Raw genomic sequence first — 6000 nt, forward strand, 5'->3', positions numbered from 1 at the left:
GTCCCGGATTCGATCCTCAGCACCACATACAAACAACCATGTTGTGTCCGCCAAAAACTGAAAAATAAATATTAAATAATTCTCTCTCTCTCTCTCTCTCTCTCTCTCTCTCTCTCTCTCTCTCTCTTTAAAAACAAAATTAAAAAAAAGTTTAGGGCTGGGGATGTGGCTCAAGCGGTAGTGTGCTCTCCTGGCATGTGTGCAGCCCGGGTTCGATCCTCAGCACCACATACAAACAAAGATGCTGTGTTCGCCAAAAACTAAAAAATAAATATTAAAATCCTCTCTCTCTCTCTCTCTTAAAAAAAAAATGTAGCTAGAAAGAAGACATAAAATAAGAAAAATTTTTTTGTTTGTTTGGTTTTGGAGTTTTTTGGTACCAGGGATTGAACCCAGGGGCACTTGGGCACTTGGCCACTGAGCCACATCCCCAGCCCTATTTTGTATTTTATTGAGAGACAGGGTCTCACTGGGTTACTTGGCACATCAGTTTGGCTGAGGCTGGCTTTGAAGTCCAGATACTCCTGCCTCAGCTCATGGCTGCTGGGATTATAGGCATGTGCCACCCCGGCCATCAGAAATATAGTTTTAATTTAAAGTTCTACATGTTTTTCCACGACTGTCACTCCCAAATTTTAGGGAAATCTGTAAATCTTAAAGTTAATGGTAAATTCACTCAGTTATGATAATCACCTTGTGTGCTGTTAATTAGAGATAATTTGAGAAACCTACAGTGTAGGGGACTTTCCAGTGTTATCTATTGATCAGACAAGGGGGACCAGGTCAGCCTAAGGCCTCTGAGAATGACCAGATTGACATCATCCCTACATATATTCTCATACCCATCTCTCATCAAGTTTCCTCTAAAAGAAGAGCTGTGAACCCCCAAAACATGTCTCATCCTTTTTTGGGGGTGGGGGTACCAGGGATTGAACTCAGGGGCACTCACTCACTGAGCTGAGCCGCATTCCCAACCCTATTTTGTATTCTAGTTAGAGACAGGGTCTCGCTGGGGACATAGCTCAATTGACAGAGTGCTTGCCTTGCATGCACAAGGCCCTAGGTTCAATCCCCAGCATAAATAAATAAATAAATAAATAGATAGATAGATAGATAGATAGATAGATAAATAAATAAATAGCTATAGAGACAGAGTCTCACCGAGTTGCTTAGCACCTTGTTTTTGTTGAGGCTGGCTGTGAACTCTCCATCCTCCTGTCTCAGCCTCCTGAGCTGCTGGGATTACAGGCATGCGCCACCATGCCCAGCTGTCTCACTCTTGAGGTGGCCCACATTCTCCCCTGAGTGTGCTTCTGCTTTCCTGGATGAATTATCTCTGTCTGTGCCTCTGACTGACATGAACTGAAATTATTTTCCATTATGTATGTCAAGGACCCTACTGGTCTTTAGTCCATTTCCCTGCTCTCCAGGAATTCCTTGGGACCCTCTCCTGGTGGCGTCTCTTCTACAAGGACATTCTCGAGCACAACTCTACCAGCAGTCCCTGCAGTGCCCTCTAACGTGGCTCCAGGGAAACCATGTATCTCAAGGAGGCCTGAGCAGGAGCCCCCAGCAGCTGTGAGAGCTCCCAATGCCTCCTAGCCCCTGGGCTGTCTCAGCCCTGGTGAGGGGCCGGGCAGGGGCACGAGGGGGTTCCTAGGCACCCCAGAGCAGTCTCCATTCCAAGTGTGGACTCCAGTTCCCACAAGGCCCCCAAGCTCCAGCCCTCAGACAGCTGTGCACACTTGGCCCCCTTTCCTACCACCTGTGTGCTCCCCGAAAACTGTTCCCGCCTGGGTAGTGACCAATCTTAGCACCTTGTTCATTGCAAGTGCCCATCTGTGGAGTGAAGATGGGGCAGTCTTTCAAGAGCCGATTGCCTCTTGAGAGTGGGCTGGGCTCGTAGTAGGGGTGTGAATAAGAAGGGGAGGTCTGTGATGGGGACAGTCCTGCACCTCGAAGGCACCCTGCAATGACTTGGAGCACCGTACCCACGTCACATTCCTGAAGGCTCTTTCTTTTGCTTTTGTCTTATGGAACCCAGGGCTTTTTGCATGCTAGGCAAGTGCTCTGTCCCTGAGCTGCATCTACAGCCCTGCTACATTCCTGCATTTCCTACTGTCCTGTGTGTGTGAGATGCAACCATTGGGGAAAACTGGGTGAAGGGCACTGGAGACCTCCCTGGCCCTTAGGGACTGCTTAGTATAAGGTACCCTCACCCCTTAAGCCCCTGCAGCCCTTGCATTCAGGACAGACCCCAAGCAAACATCAGAGAAACTGCATAACTGAGTGTGGTCCTGTGATCCCAGAGGGGTGATCCTCCTGTCTCAGCCTCCTGAGCTGCTGGGATTACAGTGGCTGGGAGGCTGAAGCAGGAGGATGGCATGTTGATAGTTCAGCCTCAACAACATAGACCCTATCTCAAAATAGGGTGGCTCAGGGGTTAAGTGCCCCTGGGTTCAATCCCTGGTACAAACAAAGAAACAACCCTAGAAGGTGAAATTTTCTCTGTTGAACATAAAATTTCACAACATTTTTGTTTGTCACCAGAGAATCGTTTAAGCCAGATGTGCTCTCATGTGCCTGTAATCCTGGCTAGTCAGGATACTGAGGCAGGGCCTCTAGAGCCCAGGAGCTTAAGGACAGCCTGGGTAACAGAGAGAGACCAGCTCAAAAAAGAAAAAAGAGCAGGTGCGGTGGTGCACACCTGTAATCCCAGCCACTTGGAAGGTGGAGGAGGCAGGAGGATTGCAAGTTTGAGGCCAGCCTTAGCAATTAAGTGAGGCCCTGTCTCAAAAAAATGAAAAGGGCTAAGGGTGCGTCTCAGTAGAAAGCACCTCTGGGTTCGATCTCATTTAAAAAAAAAAAGAAAGAAAAAAGACATCAAGTGCAGTCCCATTCAAGCAGAGGGAACAGGCTCCACCTTGGAAGGGGTGGTGTGCTGAGAAGGTGCAGATCTGTTGAATACCTGTCTGTCCCCATAGCTCTCTGTCCCTTCATGCTGCTTGTGTTTCCTCAGAGTGAAGCCTGCGTAACATGGTCCAAGGTACCTGGCTTCCCTGCTGCGCCCAGTCCCTAGAGCGGTGTCCCAGGCGGAGCAGGTGCCTGGGAAGTGGGATGTTGGGAAGATGTCCTTCCCGAGAGTGGGAGTTGGAGATGTCAGAGAGGAGGGATTTGTGGGGGAGGAGGCCAGTACAACAATGTGGATGATGGTGTGGGAGCTGGCATGGGCACGGGGCTGGACAGAAGATCCAGTGGTGTCTCGCTGTTCTCTGGGAGGGCCTTGGGGCTCCCCCAGATCAGGGACAGAGGCCTGGCTCTAGTCAACTTCTTTGTCTGGCAGCCAGGCCTGATGATGACAGCCGCATTTCCCCGGTCCTGATGTGAAGGCAGCTCCCCAGCAGCTGGACTTCAGATGAAGGCCTATCCTCTGCCCTTGGCCATGTGGGCAGGGATGTAGAGTCATGGCTCAGTAGGCACTGAGTAGGCATGACTCTGTGCGGGTGGGGCTGTCCCTCTTCCCATCCTGTCAGATTCCTCCTCTCAAACTGGCTTCCTCTTCACAGAAATGCATACACAGGTGAATCTTGAGCCCTAGTTCTCAGGGATTCACCTCTCAGACTGGACACACAGCAAAGATCCTGATCCAGTTTCCGACCCAGTCAAGAGACGAGGGAAGAGGCTCGAGAGGCTGAGGCAGGAGGATTGCGAGTTCAAAGCCAGCCTCAGCAAAAGAGAGGTTCTAAGCGATTCAGTGAGACCCTGTCTTTAAATATAAACTACAAAATAGGGCTGGGGATGTGGCTCAGTAGTTGAGTGACCTTGAGTTCAATCCCCTCTACTCCCCCCCCAAAAAAAAAACTAAGAAAGAACCCTGATTGGTCCATTTGGGTCATATGACGACCCTTTGGCCAATTAACAGAAGTCAAGGCGAGGCTAAGGAGAGCTGTTTGGTGATTGGGCAGTTGAGGTTGAGGTTGGGGACAGCCAGAGGCATGAGGTGGGGCCAAGCTGGGAGGCCCAGCATCCTCTGTGTCCTCCACCACTGGGGACCTGTCCAAGGAGTTTGGAACAAATACTTGAGGACCTTCTGCAGGAGAGGTGGTGCCTTTGACTCTCCAAAGGAGGGGGAGCCCTGATTTGTAGGGTTTGATGAATCCCCTGGTATAAATGATTCCATGGCTAATTTCACGTTCCCAAGTGTAGCAACTGGCTGACAGATTTCTGAAATATCAGCAATAAGCTCTTCAGTGCCAGTCCAAGCCACCTCCATCCCCCACTGGAGGAGTGGGATGAACAGGTGACCCTGGAAGGATCCCTTCCCCCACCTCCGTTCTGTCCTGGAATTGCCTGAGCCCAGGCCATCCCCACAGCCTCCAGGCTCTGACCTGCCAGAGGCCACAGACTTCAAAGATGGGCTTGACCCTGTGCAGGTGGGGCTGACTCTGGGACCTGAGCACCCCCATATGTGCTGTTGGGAACAGCAGGGTCCCAAGGCACTAGATGTTCCTTCCATCGTGTTCCTCAGCCCCGGAACAGAGCAGGGTGGGAGCTCGCAGCAGGATGCGTGCACACAACTTCCGGCAGCTATTCCCTTGCATTTGAGAGAGGAGCCAAGAAAGGGAGCTTGGCAAATGCCAGGGTCCCCCTGCCCTTCCTCTCCTCCAGAGTATGATGACAGTGGGGGGAGGGGGAGGGGGAGTAGGGAATCTAGCTCTCCCCACTGCACTGCTCGGACAGACTTAGATGTGGACACCACCCTGCTTTGTCCCCCTTGGGGGCTTTTGCAGTTGAATGTGCAGAATCCTTGGTTGCTATTGGAAACAGTGATGTCAGCAGCAGGGGGCGGAGCTTCATCTGTCCTTTGAGTTTGGGAGGGGGAAGCACACTCCAGGGCTGGATGGGGACAGGGAATTAGGATCACAAGGAACAGAGGGACAAGGGAGGGTCTGGGAAGGGAGTCCTGACACACCAGAAGAGTGGCTGCGGACCCGGTGTGGAGTTCATGCAGGGCATGGGCCATGCCTAAACCAAACATGGCATGCTGGAGCCCCTGTAATGCTCCTGTCTTAACTTAGTCCCGACTGCTCAGCTCCCTTTGGCCTTGGTGTCTTCATAGCTAGTTGGATCCAGGTCCCAAGACTCTCCTAGAAGGTATGGTTGCATGATGGAGCAGCCACTGTCACTCCTTCTATTCTTAATCCTCTGGAGGGATTTTATGTCACATGGTGAAGCCCATGAGGTCTCTCTCACATTTTTGAATCTTGGGTGGAGGGGAGCCCCAGGGTCCCTCCCCCAGAAGCCTGGCTTAGGGCCTTTCCACACCCTGGGTCTCCTTCCTGTAAGAGTTAGGTCCCAAAATATAATGAACTATGGGTGAAGGCTCGTGCACGCACGCACACACACAAACCATCACGACACACACCCAGTCATGCTTACAGAGGAGCAAGGGTACAGGTGCACAACGTCACATGGATTCTTTTAACCTTCCATAGCTCGGCGCCCGCAGGCTCGAGACAGCACAGTCGCTGTCTTTGGACCCCTCTACACGCGCGCACACACGCGAGGACGCGGGTGCTCCGGTTCACGCGCGCAGCTAGTGCTCTCGCGAACGCAGGCGCACGCTCTGTCGCGGGAGGCGCCCCCTTCGGCTCCGCGTCGGGAAGCGGGGGCGGCGGGAGGGGTAGGACGCGTTGGTCCCGCTCGCAGCTCCGCAGCTGCCGCAGTCGCCGCAGCCTCCGAAGCGTCGGGACCGGGTCTAGCAGTCCTCGCTGAGTCCTCCCCGCGCGCGGCGCTCGGGGCGGCCTTGGGTCCCGCTTCAGCACCGCGGACAGCGCCCGCCGCACAACCGGACGGCGGGCGGGCCCTCAAGTACCCGGCGCCCCCCGCCCGCGCCCGCGGGGCCCGGCGGGAGCCGGACCGCAGGGGCACCCCACGGGGCATGCACTTAGGGCGCCTTACTCGTGCTGCCCAGAACCAGGCCCGCTGTGGCCGGAGCCC

The sequence above is a fragment of the Urocitellus parryii genome, chromosome 4 (assembly GCF_045843805.1).
Source record: "Urocitellus parryii isolate mUroPar1 chromosome 4, mUroPar1.hap1, whole genome shotgun sequence".
In the NCBI taxonomy this organism is placed as follows: Eukaryota; Metazoa; Chordata; class Mammalia; order Rodentia; family Sciuridae; genus Urocitellus; species Urocitellus parryii.